The sequence below is a fragment of the Gorilla gorilla genome, chromosome 2, assembly GCF_029281585.2.
Source record: "Gorilla gorilla gorilla isolate KB3781 chromosome 2, NHGRI_mGorGor1-v2.1_pri, whole genome shotgun sequence".
NCBI classification, from domain to species: domain Eukaryota; kingdom Metazoa; phylum Chordata; class Mammalia; order Primates; family Hominidae; genus Gorilla; species Gorilla gorilla.
In genome coordinates, this window is record NC_086017.1 from 201,117,097 (window position 1) to 201,136,826 (window position 19,730).

At 36.4% G+C, this 19,730-nt stretch overlaps 1 protein-coding gene across 2 annotated transcripts in view; it reads right to left on the reverse strand.

The window, feature by feature from the left end:
* The window catches only part of P3H2 (prolyl 3-hydroxylase 2), a 165,425-nt gene that overhangs the window by 79,125 nt on the left and 66,570 nt on the right, over positions 1–19,730 (reverse strand). The window contains exon 1 of one of the 2 annotated variants that reach the window (XM_055381188.2): positions 8,290–8,313. The exons of the other annotated variant lie outside the window; for it this stretch is intronic. The gene's annotated coding sequence lies outside the window, so the exon portion shown is untranslated. Of the gene's footprint in view, positions 1–8,289; positions 8,314–19,730 lie in introns of those variants that run through there. 2 annotated transcript variants of the gene reach the window in all.

The following is a 19,730-nucleotide window of genomic DNA, read 5'->3' on the forward strand; positions in this document are numbered from 1 at the left end:
GCATCCTGAAGTGCTGAGATTACAGGTGTAAGCCACCACGTCTGCCCCCAAATGGCTATTTTTATCTTTTCTTTTATTTGGTTTTTTGTTTGTAATTGCTTCCTTGGCAACTAGGAATAGTTCATAAAACAAAAGCTTTTAAATCAGAAGACCAGCGTTTAAATGTTGGCTCCCACGTTATTTGCTGCACAACTTTACAAAAATATTTTAACTTCTCTGGTTCATTCTATTTAATAGGTATTAGAGGAACCTGCCTCAATATATTTGATAATTGAGTTAGTATATATAAAATCCTATTAAAATGTTATGTGAATATAAAGCTTATTAAAGAGATATTTAAAAGTTTTAAATTCTTAAAGATTAAACAGTCTTAAATCCTTCATTTTTTTTTCTCTTGTAAACCCTTGAATAAATTTCTCAGGACATCTCTTTGTCACTCCCTTTTGATCTACCAGCTATGATGTATATAGCAATTTTCTGTCACCCATTAATAATCTTATGCGTTTTATTTTTTACTTTTGCTCTTTTATTGATACTGTTATCATGTCCTTTGCCTTAATTTACACTAAAGGACAGCAGGATGGGAGTATTGCACTATTGATAACTCAAAATAATCCCCATTTAAACAAAAGGCAAAAGGCTAAATACCTTCTGTTGGGCTTTAGGCTACTTGGGGGATTTAAAGCAAACCCAGATCTTATACTGGAATGTCTTATTAGAGTTTTTCCTTCAACATGTGCTTCTAATTAGCAGTAATATTTGGAGTGGGGGCAGGGGACAAAGGGTACATACAGGTTATGTTCTCAATTGTTAAGTTACTTAGTTTAAATTCTACACAGTAAGCTTCAGTGAAGAGTCCCTGGAAACTATTTGTTAGTTGGATGAATATTTCTGACCAGTTATTTTATTCAATAGCAAGAATTGTCTCTACTTCTGCACCATTTGGTTTCCCATTTTTCCATATTCAGAATGAAATTTTTTCTTCTGAAAGTCTCAGTTGCCACCACCATCTCCTTCCCACTTCTGTTGTTCTCTAAAATGAAGTCACAGGTTGTCTCCCTTTTTTGTATAACCACATGACTCTTCCTTTTCTCCCAAACTTTCTCATTTTTCAGTTAGTGTCTAATTTCTGATTTGAGAATTTTGCTCTTAACTAATGATGCATTCCACATATTTCTTGTGTCTCCAAAGGAACAGTAAATCATACATATAGACTACATACATGTTTGAATAAATACAACAGTATTGAAAGCCCATCAAAAGGAAGTCCAAGGGAGTGATCAAATTATTTTGCACCTTAGAATTTTGTGCAAATGACTATGCCTTAATAATTAATAACATCTAAACTGGTATATCACTTTATAGTCGACAAGCTTCATCCCACAGATAGGATAATTTCATTCTTAACATAATCTTGTGAGATTATTCTTTAAAATCTCCATTTAAAAAAAATTAACATTGAGTCTTAAAGGAATTATGACTTGCTTAAGGTTGCATGATGGCAAGACAGAAATTAAAACTCATAATCTAATGTCAAATCACATTCATTTCCACTTTTCTATTTCTCCCTCAGTCTCACTCACTGAGTCTACCTTTGACTTCAATTATAAGGAAACAGAATTAGTTCCCCCAAGTTCCCTCTGTAGAATCTGACAAAGACCAGGGACACCCTCTGCTCTGCCCTTGAGCGATGATCCCTTCTCCTCCACTGTGATGTAAACCAGGCAGCAGCCATGGTACATGAGATACTTACAATGATTCATTTAACAACAAAGGCCTCCAAAGGCATGGAAAAACTGAACCATCATTCTTTGAGAAACTATGTTGGCAACGTTGGAAAGATAAAAAAATATATATATATATTTATTTACTTGGTAATAGAATAAAATTTTCAATTAACAACAACAAAATAGTATCATGGATTGGCACATGCAGAAGCCCAAACAATAGTAATAATGTTTATGTCTGCAAATATTTCATAGTTTATTCTGGCCAATCATATAGCTTATCTCATTTGACACTTAGGAGTGAAGGGATTATCTGCCCATTTCATATATTAAAAAAACATTGTGGTTGGATAACTTGAGATCATACAGCTGGAAAGGAGAGCAATAAGGTATATAATTTATGCCTTTTCAACTTAATTCTAGAATTGTGACACTGCCTTCCCTAAAAGGAGAAGCAAATTATAAGTAAAAATCTATATTAATGATTCTTAACATTACTGGATCATTACTTTCAGAATCTAGTATAAGCTCTAGATTTCTCCCCAGAAAGATGATCACATCTACACAATCTTATGTGCTTCATAGATCCCTAAGCTTCAGGAAAAATATGGACCCTAGGGAAGAATCATTGCTCTGGATAGAGTCTGCAGAAAAAAATAAGATACTGTGGCTCAGATTTTAGCAAATAGTTTGACTTAGTTACCTGAATCAGTTCTTCTCCCTTGATGTCAACACATCAATCTGTCACATCTATTCACCTTATTAGCATGACTCTGTTTTCTTTTTACAATTACTGATCAGCATGACTTTAAAGGTCATTTTAAATTACTGACACATATTTGAGATATGAATGTTAATGATTATATGGTAAGACATTTTAATAAAGTCAATTTATAAGCAATTTAACTATGGCTATTGTGTCTAAAGTATTTTTTGCACCTCCTTTATGTCACATATTGCAGACACTCAATATTTGTTAAGCAAAATAATAGTTTCTTTAAAATGAGACAACAGAATATTTCTATAGCAATGAAAGCATTACACATGGGCTCAAATAACAATATCGATAAGCCATTACCAACATTTATTTTTGTAACAAAGCCACTCTCCTGCCTAAGTTGAAACTTCTCCACTGATCTCAAAGATCTCCAAGATCTAATGACAAGCTAATTCACACTGGTGATGAAAACTATCTTTTTAGAAAATCAGCAAAAATAAAACTGAATTAGAAGTTGGTATTGAGATATAACTAAATCTAAGAGAAAATTAGATCAAATTGCTTTTGATTTCCACTCATACTGTTTCACAAAATGCTTATCTACTGTGCCTAACACACTGCAAGTCAAGACCTGTCGCGAGCCGAGATTGCGCCACTGCACTCCAGCCTGGGGCACAGAGCAAGACTAGGTTTAAAAAAAAAACAAAAAACTGTCACAAACAAGGAAACCTGATTGGCTGCAAGCTTCCTGGAGACTATGAGGGAGTAACATGATGAGATAAACAGAACTTTTGGCACTAGAAGTGCTGTGGCCTCTCAGCCTCCTGAGCATACAGTCTTTCTCCAAACACCAGATACACCCCTGCATTATCTCAATCACCCCAGGTGTCCTCCTAGATAAAAACCTAGATATTCAACAAGAAAAACTAACTGCAGAATGAAAAAAAAAAAAAGTGAAACCCGAACAGGAGTAGAAAAAAGTCACATAAAATAAAAGCTGATGACTTTTCAGTTCCCTTTCTGCCTAAAGCTCCAGGGATGAAATAAGGATAGAAGCTGGCATTATAGCTAAAAGAAAGCTGGTCCTCTAGGATGCATTAATGACTGAAGCCAGAGGTGGAAATGACTGCAGAGGCCATTTATTTCATCCCCAAGACAAGCCAGAAATATACCGTATAGTTTCCTTCCTAAAGTACATACAATATTTATCATACACTGAATGAAACCATATGCCACAATAATTCACATTTATGGACAAGGCAGAGGTTAAAAGTTTTAAAGAATAAACTGCAGTTAGTATGCTTCATGAAATCCTACTCTTTAACTCTATGTTTAAGAATTGAGGACTGTGGCCAGGTGCGGTGGTTCACGCCTGTAATCCCAGCACTTTGGGAAGCCAAAGCGGGCAGATCACCTGAGGCCGCGAGTTCGAGACCAGCCTGACCAACATGGAGAAACCCTGTCTCTACTAAAAATACAAAATTAGCCGGGCGAGGTGGCATATGCCTGTAATCCCAGCTACTTGGGAGGTTGAGGCAGGAGAATTGCTTGAACCCAGGAGGCAGAGGTTGCGGTGAGCCGAGATCACACCATTGCACTCTAGCCTGGACAACGAAAGCGAAACTCCATCTCAAAAAAATAAAAATAAAAAAGAATTGAGCACTGTAAGGAAGGACAATTTTATGGAGCATATGATTGTTGAGTCCTCCACTAATAGTAACAGAATCCCCCAAACGCAACTACCAGCCATAGTTAAATGGCAACTCATGTTTAAATGAAAGCACATATTCAATTTTAATAAGTCTGTACCTTGGTATAATGCTTTGCTTCTCAGTTTGCAAAATTTAATGCATCTAATTCTGATATAACTTCATGAAATATAGCATGTGTTATCTTCACAGATGAGAAAACAGGCCCCAAAGATACAAAATTACTAGCTAAGAGTCTTATACATTGTTAATGGCAAAACCATTGAACCTTTTATTTAAAAACATGTGTTAAGCACATAGCATGGAGTAACCACTACACTGGGAACCAGGGATATAAAGATAGGGAAAACAAAGTCTTTGCCTTCCAGGCATTCAACATCTACCAAGGAGCATAAAAGAAATGCCCACAAACTCTTAAGTAATATGGACTATGATAAATCCCTCCAAAGGTTTCCAGAACGCATGAGGACTCACAGGAAGGAGGAATCAGTATGAGATTATTCGGGTTGATTTTCTACTGATCATGAGGTCAGTAAGGGGAGAAAATGAGATTTATCGATTCTTGTTTCCCCAATGAGCCTAGAACACTCTGTAGGTGTTCAGAGTATTGATGGAAAGGAATGAATAATGAATGCATTAAGATTTCTGTTCCCTGTATTTACTTTCTATGATATTCATTCCTAAAATGATTCACTTTACACTCTAAGAATAAGGAACAGAACAAAAACTCACAGGAATATGGAGAAGTGAGAACAGTGACTATAGTTGCATTAGATATTTCTTAGATAGATATTTAGCCTTTTAATCTTTTTATATGTAATAACTCAAGATGTGTATCTTCAAGTCCTCAGTAATTGGCATCACACACACCAAAAAAACCTGTCTTACACTTTTATCAAACGATATCCAGGCGACCATCAGTTACAGAACAACTGCACATTTGGCTGCATAGATTCCAGCGGAGATTTGAAAAACCTGGGATGAAGATATTTGTAAAGCACCACCAGATATTTAAACAGTTTTTGTTGGGTCTATAAACCACTGTGGTACTCATTCGGTCCATAAACCTGGTGTGCACACAGGATTACCTGAGGCTCGTAAGGGAGAATGCCAGCTAATGGTTACTGAATCCACCACCTGCAGAATAACTTTGGAAAAGCAGCTTGTTCCATCAGAGTCAAGACACGAGAACACCATCTTTTCATAAAGACATGGAATCTGATCTGACTGGTCATCTAAGGGCACCAGATATATGACTAAAAATGTTCATATTCATCACTTAAGGAAGGTAATGCTTTTTTGTTTGCTATCACAAACATAGACAGTAGTGTTTTTCCAGGAACGGTGATAATATTGCCTTAAGTCATTTACATCTTCTGATTTCTTGGTTTCACACAAAGTATCCCTGACTTAAGACAAACTGCATCATTGCCTGTGGAAAGTTATTGGAATAGCAGATACATTGGATACATTTCTGTTATGAACTCTATGCAAAAAATGAGCTGATTAGCATGCAATCCATTCAACAAATACTTAATTTATGATTATGATGTATCAGCTGCTACAAAGCTAGTACACATAGTACCAGTTCATTTCCATATGATGACGTGTGTGACCTTCAAGAAGGCACTAAAGGTCTGGTATGGTGGTGCACACCTGTAAACACAGCACTTTGGGAAGCTGAGGCAGGCAGATCACTTGAACTTAGGAGTTAAAGATCAGCCTGGGCAACATGGCAAAACCATGGCTCTACTATATATATATATACACACATATATATATACACACATATATACACACATATATATATACACACATATATATATACATAAATATATACACACATATATATACATATATATATACACACATATATATATATATATATATAGTAGCTTATATATATATAAGCTAGGCATGGTGGTGCACACCTGTAGTCCAGCTACTTGGGAGACTGAGGTAGGAGGATCATTTGAGCCTCGGAGGTTAAGGCTGCAGTGAGCCAAGATTGTGCCATTGCACTCCAGCGTGGGCAACAACAAAGTGATAACCGGTCTTTAAAAAAAAAAAAAAGAAGAAGCACTAAAATTTGTGTTTACATAAGTTCTTCATTTTTTATTTTCATACCCTGTTTCTTTTTAGCATATTAAGAGTATATTTTTTAAAGGAGGGTGGCAGTGAAGAGAAGAAAACTTTACTGCCTACTCAGCAAAATGTTTAAATTCTTAGTCCAATAAGGGGATCCCGAGAGGTTCACAGCTGGCTCTGCTTACTGCAATTACAGAATGCAAACTAGTACTTCAGTCAGAGCCTGCTTAAAAGTTTCCATGCCTGACCTGCAAATGCTTAAGGAGAATAATAGCTACTTTGCAACCTGAAAGGCCTCAAAGACCTAGGTCAATAGCACAGCTGGTCTAGTCATTGTTGCCCCTCTATTAACATGTTAAAACCTGAATTAGCTAATTTCTCCCTATTACTTTTATATGGTTTTTTATGTTCTCAAGTACCAGGAAAGAGACACTCTGCTTTTTAAATTTTTAATTTTTTACACAAAGACAATTTTTAATTTTTAAGTGAAAAACAATGCTGTGAACAGAACTTAAAAATTCATGGTCATGGGAAGTTCAACTTAAAAAAAATTTTTAACATACAAAAAAGCATATGAAGAAAGTAAAAAGAAAGTAATCACTTACCCAGTTTGTTTATTTTTCTTACCTAGTTTGTTTTCAGTTTAGAACAGCATATGCATGGAAAACACATTCCCCACGGGGCAATTCTTTATTCTTAATGATTAAAGTCTGTAAGTGCCTAAACCAGTGGCTTTTGGTAATTAGCGGCTTTAAACTCTAAAACTGGCTTCTATCGTCTGAATGCAATGGTGGAGGAGTAGAGGGAGGGGTGGAAGAAAATTGTTTATTTTGGTTAAAACCTATCCTGACTAGGATCTTCTGATGTGTAACTAACCTAGTAGACATGAATAGGAAATTGAGATTCTGAACTCTATTAGGGACTGAGGGTTATTGCCATATTTGATGTTTTTTGTTTAACTTATCCAGTCCACAAAGTTTGTGGCAAGTAACCATGAAATTGACAGCAGAAAGTGTATGGTATTAGGAATCTGAGGACATGGTTCCAAAAATTTTTACTTGTTTACTCTGTGTGTCCTTGGTGTCAGGATATCCTAAGAACTTCATTGTCTTGTAAGATTGTGTGTGTGTGTGTGTGTGTGTGTGTGTGTGTGTGTGTGTGTGTGTGTGTATGTATGTAGAATCTGGCCATCTATCTCATAGGCATATTGCGGAATATATCAAAGTATGTCAGAATATACTGCAAACTCTAAAGCTGTATAGCAATATAAGATGTTAGTATATTTGTAATAAAAGATTTTCAAAATTAATGTAGAATCTTCCTTCGGAACAACCTTATGAATAAAAGTACAGTATGTTCTACTTTGCATCATTTCCAGTCCCTACAGTAAACCTTTTGACCTGAATTCAAAGGAATGGTTCCTATTTTACATTGGCATAGTTACTATTCCCTTTTAGGGGTAAGTGGGATTCCAGCATACTGACTGTTCTTAGAAACAACAGTCAGGAGAAGGCAGTGAAAATTTATCCCCAGAGTTCCACATTTTGGAGAAAACTGTTGAGCCCTTAACATTTTTTTTCACTCATAAAATAATACTTTGGTAGAAAGCCAGACTAGAAACAAAGGCTAGTCAATTTTAACGCTGAAAATGAAGGCAGATTTTTTTCATTTGAAATGTAATCACTAGAAATGGCCGTTAATTTTTATTCCTAAACTAATCTCCAGTAGCAGAACAGAGTACCATACATGGCCTATTAGCAAAGGGTTGTGAGAGAGTAACTATAGGAAAGTGTTTGAAAATGTAAGAAATGAAACAATTTCAAAATCACTTTTATATTATAATTATCACAAAATAATAGAAGCGTCTGTGTGTGTGTGTGTGTTCATGTGCACATGCTCAGATGGAACATCATATACATTTATCATATTCCTAATTATAGTAAGATCTCATATAAGGCTTATTATGTACCTTCATGAAAATTCAGGCAGTTGTCACCCTTTAAGAGCCAAAGCAACAAATCAAAATTAAGGAACCAGAGTTGCTAACCTCCAGGAAGCCATGTGGAGCCTACTGACGAATGGAGATGATGAGGCTGCAGAGTGATGAGTGGAAAGAGTGCTGACTTCCTATGGGTAATTCGCCACTCTCAGCTTCTTCTTATTCTCTTTAAACTTGTACTTTACACAGGTGGAAGAAAGAACAGCAGAGTGCAGGTCACCCGTGAGAACTTGCCACAATTTCACTACACAAGAATTTCCTATTGATCTTTATCCCCCCCTCACTTTATTGAGGTATAACTGGTAAACAGGAATTGTATATAGTTAATGTGTGCAATTTGATGTTTTGAAATATACATATAATAAAATGATCACTACACTCAAACTAACATATCCCTCACCTTCCATAGTTACCACTATCCAGACCTTATACTGTTGTTGATATCAATCAAGTGTTTATATATCATAATTAGAAACAATAATGAGAGTAGGAATTATGAACCTTGAGCCAACATGTTCCACAAGTTCACAGCTGTGTCTCCCAGTCAGATGGAAGATTCTCAGGGCAGCAGACTCTGACAATGCACCTCAGGAGCATTTTTCTAGCAAATCTGCCTTAAAATCATGCTTTTGTTACTGAAATGGGAGTTTTATAGTGTTATTTGGATGAATTCCAGGGAGATGTCAAAACAAAACAACAGAACTGTATTGCTTTCCTGAACTTCCAAGGTAGTCATACACACTTTACAAAGAAGTATAAAATGAAAGAGAGATTGTTATATTTTATTTCATTTTTAGTTAGCATATTGCACACCTCTTAAAATAAATGCAGGGTCAAACAAGTGTTTCTTTAAAATAAAAACAAAACAAAAGGACAAATAAGAGAATGAATAGGTGTCCAACTCCATTCCCAGGATATTTTGAAAATCATTATCTAATACTTGAGCACTTGTTAGGAGCAGACGTTATTTCCCAGATGCTTATTGCCTTCTCACCACTCTGCATAATCCTAACACATGACACATTAGTTTCAGATGAGCCAGATGCCAAATGGGAGACATTTTACAGTACAGAGAAATCAGAGTGGTGGAGTAATACAGAAACTTTTAGCCAAGGCACATTCTCTGGGCTCTCAATCCTTTGCAGCTGCCACACCTCTCGCTAGAATGCAGTGCACACAGAAAACAGTTCTGACATCTGCCTCCCTTGTGGTCCCCAGTAAGAATTCTCGACGTTGATATATGTTGTTCCACTCAGGACTGGAGCATGAGAATCCTCACCAGGGACACTTGATTAATTCCGCAAAAGCATGCACTTATCAATAGACTATACACTAACAACTTCCAAAAATAATAGTGTAAGGTAACTTACAATAACAATATATATAGCCAGAAAATATAATGGTACAAGCTAGGACAAAAACTATCACATATGGAGGAGTGATTGATTGTACTTGGAAAGTGAATTGCGATGCCTCTATTTATTCCACGAGTATGAGGTGAACCTCGTCTAAATGTCAGGTAAGGCTATTGTCACTATGATTTAGCGGAGGGAAAAAAAAGGGTCTCTGTTCTCAGTAACATGAATAAAGTGAAGACATGCAGTAACCAAAAAAATCTGTGAAATCACTAAGATTAATATAGATACAACTTCTCACTAAAAATTGAAATTGGATGGTAGGATACAGTAATTTGGGGAGGAGGAGACTCCTTTAGCTAAGGTAGCCAGAAAGGCCTCTGAGTAAGTATTTAATAACAATTGAGCTAAGAACTCAATAAAATGCCCAGGAGAGAAAATACTTTGAGGAAGATCTTTAAGGCAAAGAGAAAAGCAAGTGCAAAGGCTCTTTGAGGAAGACCTTTGGCATCTTTGAGGAAAAGAAAAACATGCTGGATTTTATAGGACCTAATAAAATTAGGGAAGGCTTAACAAGCAGGCAAGGCCCAGATCATCTAAGCCATTGTAGGCCAATGTGAAAAGCTTGGATTTATTTTGCAATGATGAGAAAATTAATGCAATTGTGTGGTACACTTAGATATAAGCTTCGTGGCAGCTAAGATCTCTAAACATTCTTTTCCCTTAGCAAGAATAAATAGGGCTCTTGCTGTAAGAAGAGACATCTGAAAAAAATTCAAATTTTCTTCTTCCCATTATTCTGCATTCCTGTTTGCTGCCTTTTATTCATTTTTCCTTCCCCCCAACCAAATCCTTCATATATCCTAGTTCTAAGTATGACAGAAAGAGAGAGAGAGACAGAGAGAGAGAGGCAGAACAAGAACCAGCTACAGAGCTGTGATGTGTCAACTTAACTAGACTACAGTCCCCAAACACCAATATAAGTGTTTCTGTGGAGGTATTTTTGTAAATATGAGTAAAGTCCATAATGAGTTGACTTTAAGTAAGACAGTATTTTAGATAATCCTGGTAGGCCTGACTCAATCAGTTGAAAGGCCTTAAGAATAGAATTGAAACACCTTAGGAAGATAATTTCATCTTTCCTGAAAAAAAAAAGAAATTCCTCCCGTAGACAGAAGCTTCAGCTCATGGTTAAGAGTTCAAACCTAGGCCGGGCACGGTGGCTCACACCTGTAATCCCAGCACTTTAGGAGGCCAAGGTGGGCAGATCACGAGGTCAGGAGATCGAGACCATCCTGGCTAACATGGTGAAACCCTGTCTCTAAAAATAAAAATACAAAAATTAGCCAGCCGTGGTGGTGGGCGCCTGTGGTCCCAGCTACTCAGGAGGCTGAGGCAGGAGAATGGCGTGAACCCGGGAGGCAGAGCTTGCAGTGAGCTGAGATCGCACCACTGCACTCCAGCCTGGGCGACAGAGCAAGACTCCATCTCAAAAAAAAAAAAAAAAAGAGTTCAAACCTGCCCTTCCTGGTGCCTGCCCTAAGGATTTCAGACTTGCCAAGCCAGCCTCCACAATCGTGTATGCCGTTTCCTTGCAGTACATCTCTTGTGATCTATCTGGTTCTATTTTTTCTGGTTGAATCCTGACTTACACAAGATATCACACTTATTTTGAATAAATGTCTTAAAGATAACTCATGCCAAACATCAAAGGGGTAAAATCGACATAATCCCTTTATTTCTGTGACCCATACAATATGGTTTCAATTACGTGGAAGATGAAAGGAAGAACAGTCTACTCGGGTATAATGCTGCCAAATTCCATTGTTCTGGCCAAATGAAGTAATGGTAGATGATGATGAAGAGAGGAGCGGAGTTAGAGAGCCCTCATCCATTTTGGATGTGTGGGCCACTGTAGCTGTGGATGTTATTGCCAGAATAGCTTGTCATAGTAGCCAGTAACATTAAAAATAAACATTTCAACACTATAATCTCACAGGTTACCTTTAAGAAACAATCAGATATAAACTCAAAATTGATGCAAACAGATTTCTCAATAAAATTTGTAATTGAACCACAGAGAATTAAACTAACTAAATGCCCAATAATAATGTGAATTAAAGAAATTTATGGTAATTTATTTTTAATTTAATTTAATTTATTTTAGGGTAATTTACCCTATTAAGCCACTCTAATTGGTATTGTAGAAGACCTCAAAAGCTCAGGTAACCAAAACAAAAATTGACAAATAGAATTATATTAAGCTAAAAAGCTTCTGTACAGCAAAGGAAACAATAAACAAAGCAAAGAGATAACCTACAGAATGGGAGAAATATTTGCAAACTATTTATCTAATGAGGAATTAATAACTAGAATATATAAGAAACTCAACTCAATAGCAAACAAAACAAAACAAACAAAAAAACAAATAATCTGATCTAAAAATGGGCAAAAGATCGGAATAGACATTTCTTAAAAGAAGACATACAAATGACCAACAAGTAAATGAAAAGGTGCTCAGCATCACTAATCATCAGAGAAATGCAAATCAAAACCACAGTGAGATATCATCTCACCCCAGTTAAAATGGCTATAATCCAAAAGACTTCATATGGCAAATGCTGACCTGACAATGACGTTGGTAGAGATACAAATTAGTGCAGCCACTATGGAAACCAATATGGAAACAGTATGGAGAGTCCTCAAAAAACTAAAAGTAGAATTACCATAAGATCTAGCAACCCCACTGCTGAGTATATATCCAAGGGAAAGGAAATTAGTGTATTAAAGAGGTACCTGTACTCTCATGTTTATTGTAGGAGTATTCACAATAGCTAAGCTGTGAAATCAACCTGAGTGTCCATCAATGAACATGAAAGTACAGATATCTAAACATAAGAGTTCCTGCAAATGACAGGGTTGTATTCTTTTTTATGGCTGAATAATATTCTCGTGTGTATATATACACCACGTTTCCTGTGAAGAAACATTTGCAGCAACATGGATGGAACTGGAGGACACTATGTTAAGGTAAATAAGCCAGGCTCAGAAAGACAAATATTGCATGTTCTCACTCATATACAGGTGCTAAAAAGTTGATCTCATAGAGGTAGTAAATAGTCTCTGGTGGCTACCAGAGGCTGGAAAGGGTAGTGGGAGAGGTGAGAATGAAGAGGCATTGGTTAATGGGTATAAAAATACAGTCAGATAGAAGGAATAAGTTCCAGTATTGAATAGCACAGTAGGGAGACTACAGTTAACAATAATTTATAATCTATTGCAAAATAGCTAGAAGGTAAGATTTGGAAAGTTCTCAACACAAAGAAATGCTTTACCCTTGTTTTATCCTTCTTTTATGTATACAGGTCTTTCTTCTGATTTCTTGCATTTGAGAGAAGTGTTTGTCACAATGACTTCTGGAGGTACTTTAGAGGCCCCTCAAGGACTGTTGCATACAGAAGAGGAGCAGTTTCACCAACACAACTATCTTCATTTATTATTTTTTCTTCTCTCTTCTTAAAAAAATTACAATGATTCAAGAGATTTTATTTTAAAAATGGCTTCTGCTAACTTAAACATGGTTTGAGCCAGGTGCGGTGGCTGACACCTGTAATCCCAGCACTTTGGGAGGCTGAGGTGGCCAGATCACTTGAGGTCAGGAATTCGAGACCAGCCTGGCCAACATGGTGAAACCCCATCTCTACTAAAAAATACAAAAGTTATCTGGGCGTGGTGGCAGGTGCCTATAATCCCAACCACTTGGAAGGCTGAGGCAGGAGAATCGCTTGAACCCGGGAGGTGGAGGTTGCAGAGAGCCGAGATCACACCACTGCACTCCAGCCTGGGCAACACAATGAGACTGCCAAAAAATAGTTTTGAAAATAATATAACTACCATAGATTTTGCTTTATTTTACTAGATGATTTTTGTACCTGGTAGGCTATTGATGAACTATGACATTAATAACCAAGTTTATTAAAAAACAAACAAATGAAAACAAAGTTAAAATGTAAGCTCGATATCACTGGCTATAAAAACTCTCCTGGAGAAGACGATCAGAATTGCAGCCTTTTAACTTTTCGGTGGACTATAGGGACAGTAGCAGGAGATCAGCTACATATCCTAGAAGCAATGTTTCTTCCAGGTCAGTATCATGTCATTCACAAGTGAAAAAATAAACGCTAAAAATAAATAGAAGTTCTATAACAGAGAGAGGAAAGGGACTCTCCTTGCTGTCTCCTGTCTACATGTCCTTTTAGCCTTAACACCTTCCAAAGGAAGGAGAAAAATAGCTTTGCTGGTTTGCAAATGTGTGTAGTTAGCATTTTAAGAACAAAAACGGGCTGCCTCTCACAGCTGTGTTGGAATTTGCTTCAGATTCTGCCTTCAAATTACAGAAGACGTGAGTAAGGGCACGTCCGTGACTCAGTCCTCAACCCTTGCCAAAGTAGTAGTTTTCTAGATATAAAACTACAGGGAAAGAAAAATAGAAAGTCAGAAGAGGAAGAAAAACTGCATGTTCATAAATCTTGCACAAAACTGAATCTCCAAGGTGTGATAAAAAGATCAGGATCGGGGAGTGTTTAGGAAAGAGAAACACACATATGTGAGGCATTACCTAACATTTCAATAGACACATGGTTTTTTTTTCAGTCATATTAATTAAGTTCTGTGCACGGTGCTTGCACATAAATAAAACCAGATGCTTAAATTGTAGCTCAATCATTACGCTGTATTTGCTCACATCCCCTCCTGTACCACTTTCAAGAAATTGGCTTTTTGCCTAAATGGCAGGGGAGGGAAAGGGAAAAAAAGAAGAAAGAAAAGTTCTGGAGCTTTAGCCTTATTCTCAGGTTGATGAGTGGTTGTTGATAAGTGACAAATACATTTCGCTTTCATGACATCTCTATGGAAAGTTAAGAATTGTAGTTTTCTTGAGGCAGTTGAGATTCTTAAAGGAGTATTTATTCATCATGCTATTAATTTATCAGCCTTCATAAAAACTCTTTCAAAATTGTCCCCTATCTATAAATAAGCCTTAAAACCCACCCTCGGCTACATAGATACACACAAACACAAACACACAGATGTATGTGTGTGAATTTATAAAATAACCTGTCAATACATATGGAGAAAATAGTTTCATGGAATCAAAGTCATCTGGTTCACCTCCTTTAAGTGCATTTCCCAATGTGTGTTCTGAAGCATATTTGTTCCACGATATGTGAAAAACTGAGAAGCTTAAACAAATTGGGAAATGCCGGGTTACACAAAGTTAAACAGCTTTCTTTACTGTGGAACTTTCAGAGTCTCTAATATGCTGATGCACATTGTAAATATTCAAGAGGTCAACATACTCTGTAATATCTCTCAAAGCTGGTTGACCCAGAAACTTGCAAAATATCTTACAAGGGTGGTAATTTGCAGGACATGCAGCGAAAAATGCTAATATAAATCAATCTAAAGTGTTCATCCAGTCTCTGATTAAATTTTCCCCATGTGAACAAAATTGCTACTTTCCAAAAGAGTTCATTCTGTCCTACGAAAGAGCTAAGTCAAACGGGATTTCTTTCTTACGCTGAACCATAATCTATCTCTCTATAACTTCCACTATTGCTCTTGATTTGCACTTTGGAAGAACAAAAAGAAGAGTAATGCAATTCCTTTTTCCTGCAATAGCTTTTTAGATATTTGAAAGCGACAATCATATTCACAAACTCTTCCATTTTGCAGGAAGACACAGCTCTAGTTCTTAAATGAATGCGTCAAATTAATCCTCTCTACTTGTCAATGTCTTATTTAAGACATGGGGCTTCAAAATGATTACAGAAATTCAGATCTCTAGAAGTATCTATGCTTCTATAGATGCAGACTTAGATGTCAGGTTTTGTTTTTTTCTGGAAGGCACGTCTTATCATTGATTACACTTAATTTACTAAAACTTTTGAGTCCTCATAAATATTGTGGCTAAGTCAATTCTCTACAGTTCTATATCTGTATGATCATTTGTTTGTGTATACATTAGTTTTTTGAGGAATATTAGGAAAACACAAGTCCATTAGATTTCATTTGTCCTTCATGACAGAGACTGTGCTTTATAATAAAATTGGTCATCTTTTCTCAGTTACCTTCTCTTATAAAGTTATCATATCTCAGCTTCATGCAAATTCTATTACATTAGGAGAATGAAGAGTATTAGCCTGAAACTTACTACCTATACTAGTGACCTCCTTCCAGCTTAATACCAATTCATTACTTGATACCAGGTAAATTGTTTCACAAACCTACACAATACCAATGATAATACATTTATCTAGCTGGTCATGAAGTCATAATATAAAAGATACTGTCAAATGCCTTCTGAAATTAGGATATTAATCTGTAGCAATTTCCTAATCTGCGAACTGAAGCAGACCAGTCATAGCTATAGGTAGTGCAGGTCTTGTTAGTTCACCTGTGACATCAATAACTGTATCATCATGTAATTTGACATGTTAGAATCAATAATGCAGAAACAGGACAATGCTAATGCCATTTGATGTGGGTACAGGTTAGGATTTAAAGGAAATAGGCTATTAATAGCTGGGAGGTTACTCTGGATGAGAAAAGAGTGAAGAGGCAACTGAAGAAAAAGTTACTTTTGTCAGGACGATGAACAACCAATACAAAATAACACTTGTCTTTTCTCTATAAAAAAATGGAAATAGGAAAAAATGACATGGAATTTTATGGCATTAAGATGTCATTTAATCTTTGGTCAAACAATGCAATTTAATATGGAAAAGGTAAAAATTTGCTCAACTTTTCATACTAGAGGCCATAGTTGAAAAGCATATAGAGATAAATCCTGGGCATTTAGTAGCTGTAATAAGAAGGTCTTGCTTAAAGAAGAGCCAATTTTTACAAGTTACAGCTTATTTTCTTTTAAAAATTAAAAGGAGCAAAGGAAACCTGCCATTTGGCAAATTCAAGGGTCTTGTAACTGATCTTCAAAATCCTCAACAATTTAATTGGAACACAAAAAAATAACAGAAACCTGCAATACTTGTTTGTCATTTTTAAGAACAAACATTACTTTCAAATCACTTTCCCTCTCCAAGATCTAATCTGCCAGGTTTCAGCCCACAGTGAATTCTTGCAGCTGGGTTAGGATCCCCCAAGAAAGGGCGTTCAAAACAAAAATGCTGAGGGAGGCATTTCAGCTGTGGAGGAGGATGGAAAATTTCCAAGCACAAGGACTTCCCCTCTCAGGCCTGGGAATGCCATTTGAAAGGCTTCTTCACCCATCTGTTCTATTCACACTTGCCCAGGAGTCAGACCTTCTAAAAACTACATACCACAAAATAGTCCTTGAGGAAACACAATATCTTTCCTGGTAACGAATATCCTCGAAGACAAAGAAAAAAATGGAGAAACAGAATAAACAAATCATTTTTAAAATAAATTTTACTTTAAGTTCTGGGATACATGTGCAGAACGTGCAGGATTGTTACATAGGTATACATGTGCCGTGGTGGTTTGCTACACCTATCAACCTGTCATTCGGGTTCTAAGTCCCGCATGCATTAAGTATTTGTCCTAATGCTCTCCCTTCCTCTTGCCCCTCACCCCCTGACAAGCCCTGGTGTGTGATGTTACCCTCCCTGGGTCCATATGTTCTAATTTTTCAGCTCCCACTTATGAGTGAGAACATGCAGTGTTTGGTTTTCTGTTCCTGTATTAGTTTGCTGAGAATGATAGCTTCCAGTTTCATCCATGTCCCTGCAAAGGACATAGACGCTTCTTTTAAAGCATATTTCTTTTAAAACAAACTTCTTTTAAAATACGTTTTAAAAGAAGTGAACTATACTACAGAGTAATAGTTTTAGCTCACATTGATTGAGATCTTTCTCCATGCTTAGCACTGTTCTCCATGAAGTAAGTAATATTATATCCCCAATTTATACAAATGTAAATCGAAGATAGAAAGGTTATTACCATGTCTAAGAACATATTGCTGTGTGTTTATGTGTATATAAGTATATATATATATATATAAAAATGTGTGTGTATATATATATATGCACGTGTGTATATACACATACATATCTATCTATCTATCTTTAGTGAGTTTAATTGATGATCAGTAAACCGTACATGTAAAAGAATATAATTTGATGAATTTCGGCATATGCATTCCCCCATGAATCCACACAGCGATCAAGACAATGAATATATCCACTCTCCCTAAAAGTTTCCGTGTGCCACTTTCAAATTCATCTTTCTTCCTTAGTCCATACTGAGGCAACCGTTGATCTGCTTTCATTTCTATAGGTTAGTTTAAATTTTTATAAAACTTTATATGAAAAGAAAAATATAACAAATCTTTTTATCTAGCTTCTTTCACTCAGAAGAACTATTTTAGGATTCAGTCATGTTGTGGCACATATCAATAGCTGACTCCTTTGAATAGCCGAGTAGTATTCCATTCTAGGACAATATCACAATTTGTTTTGTTATATATTTGTTGAGGGCCGCTTGTTTCCAATTTTTAGCTATCACAAATAAATTTTCTAAAAACATTCAGATACAAGTCTTTAACTTCTCTAATGATGTTGAGCATTTTTAATGTATTTATTTGTTATCCACATATCATATTTGGTGAAGTGTCTATTCAAATATTTTTGATTGTAAAATTGGATTTTCTTATTGAATTTTAAGAATTCTTTATATATTCTAGATACATGTCTTTTGTTAGGTATATATTTTTCAAATATTTTCTCTCAGTCTATGACTGCCTTTTTATTTTTATTTTTAAATAAAGTGGTTTTTTTTTTTTTTTTTTTTGAGACGGAGTTCCACTCTTGTCACCCAGGCCCCAGTCTGGAGTGCAATGGCACAATCTTGGCTCACTGTAACCTCTGTCTCCTGGGTTCAAGCGATTCTCATGCCTCAGCCTCCTTAGTAGCTGGGATTACAGGTACCCGCCACCATGCCCGGCTAATTTTTGCATTCTTAGTAGAGACAGGGTTTCACCATGTTGGCCAGGGTGGTCTCAAAGTCCTGACCTCAGGTGATCCACCCGCCTCAGCCTCCCAAAGTGCTGGGATTACAGGAATGAGCCACTGGGCCCAGCCAAAAGTGTCTTTTGAAGAACAACCACTTTTAATTTTTATGGGGCCCAATTTGTTGATCTATTTCTCTTATAGTTTATGTATTTTATTTTCTAAAGTATTTTTCAAATCCAGAGTTACTAAGATTTCCCTGTTTTCTTAAACAAATTTCAAAATTGTAGCTTCTACACATAGGTCTACAATCTACTGAGTTTTTTTTATATCAATGTTTCCATCACCATCTACCGAAAAAAATATTCTTTCTCCATTGAACTTCCTTCATATATTAGTAGAAAATCAGCTGGCCATATATGCAGGGGCTTTATCTGCACTGTATTCTAATGTTCTTAGCCACTATACTCCAAGGCCACTACTGGAACAGTGAGGTTACCGAAATAATGCCTAATCAGAGCCCTCCACCCCCACCTATAGTTTATTTTCTAAATGCCTTATTTATCATCATTAATCAATTTAGAAAATGAAAGATTCTGCCTTATATAACTATGGTATTCAAAGGAAGTTCATAGTCTGAGAAAATTGAATCTTGAATAATTTGCAGGGAGACTAGCCTAGTCTCTGAGGATCTGGTGAAGCCATCAGCCACAACACAGACTGATCTGAGAGCCGACGTCAGTAGTGACATCCAGCCTTGTCATATCTTTGGAATGTGGTGGAGAAAAAAAAAAAAGATCATAGAATATCAACATTGGGAGAGATACTACTGGGCCTGTAGTTCAGCTGTCTGATACTAGAATCTTTATTTTTTTTTTAGTCATGTAAAACACCTTTGCTCAGTCATGAAGCTTTGATTGGACCTCTACAGAGATGCCAGTATCACTCCCTCCACTACTGCAGGCAGCTCATTTATCTATGGAGAGTCCTAACTGCTTTAAAGATTGTTCTCACGTTGTACAATTTCTAAGATTCTGAATTTTTCACCCATTCATCCACATCTTGTATCCCTTCATGGATTTCAGCTACCTGGGCATCAGGCATATGAAAAGACTCAGGCACTGCCCCCATCCCCTCACCTCACTTCATT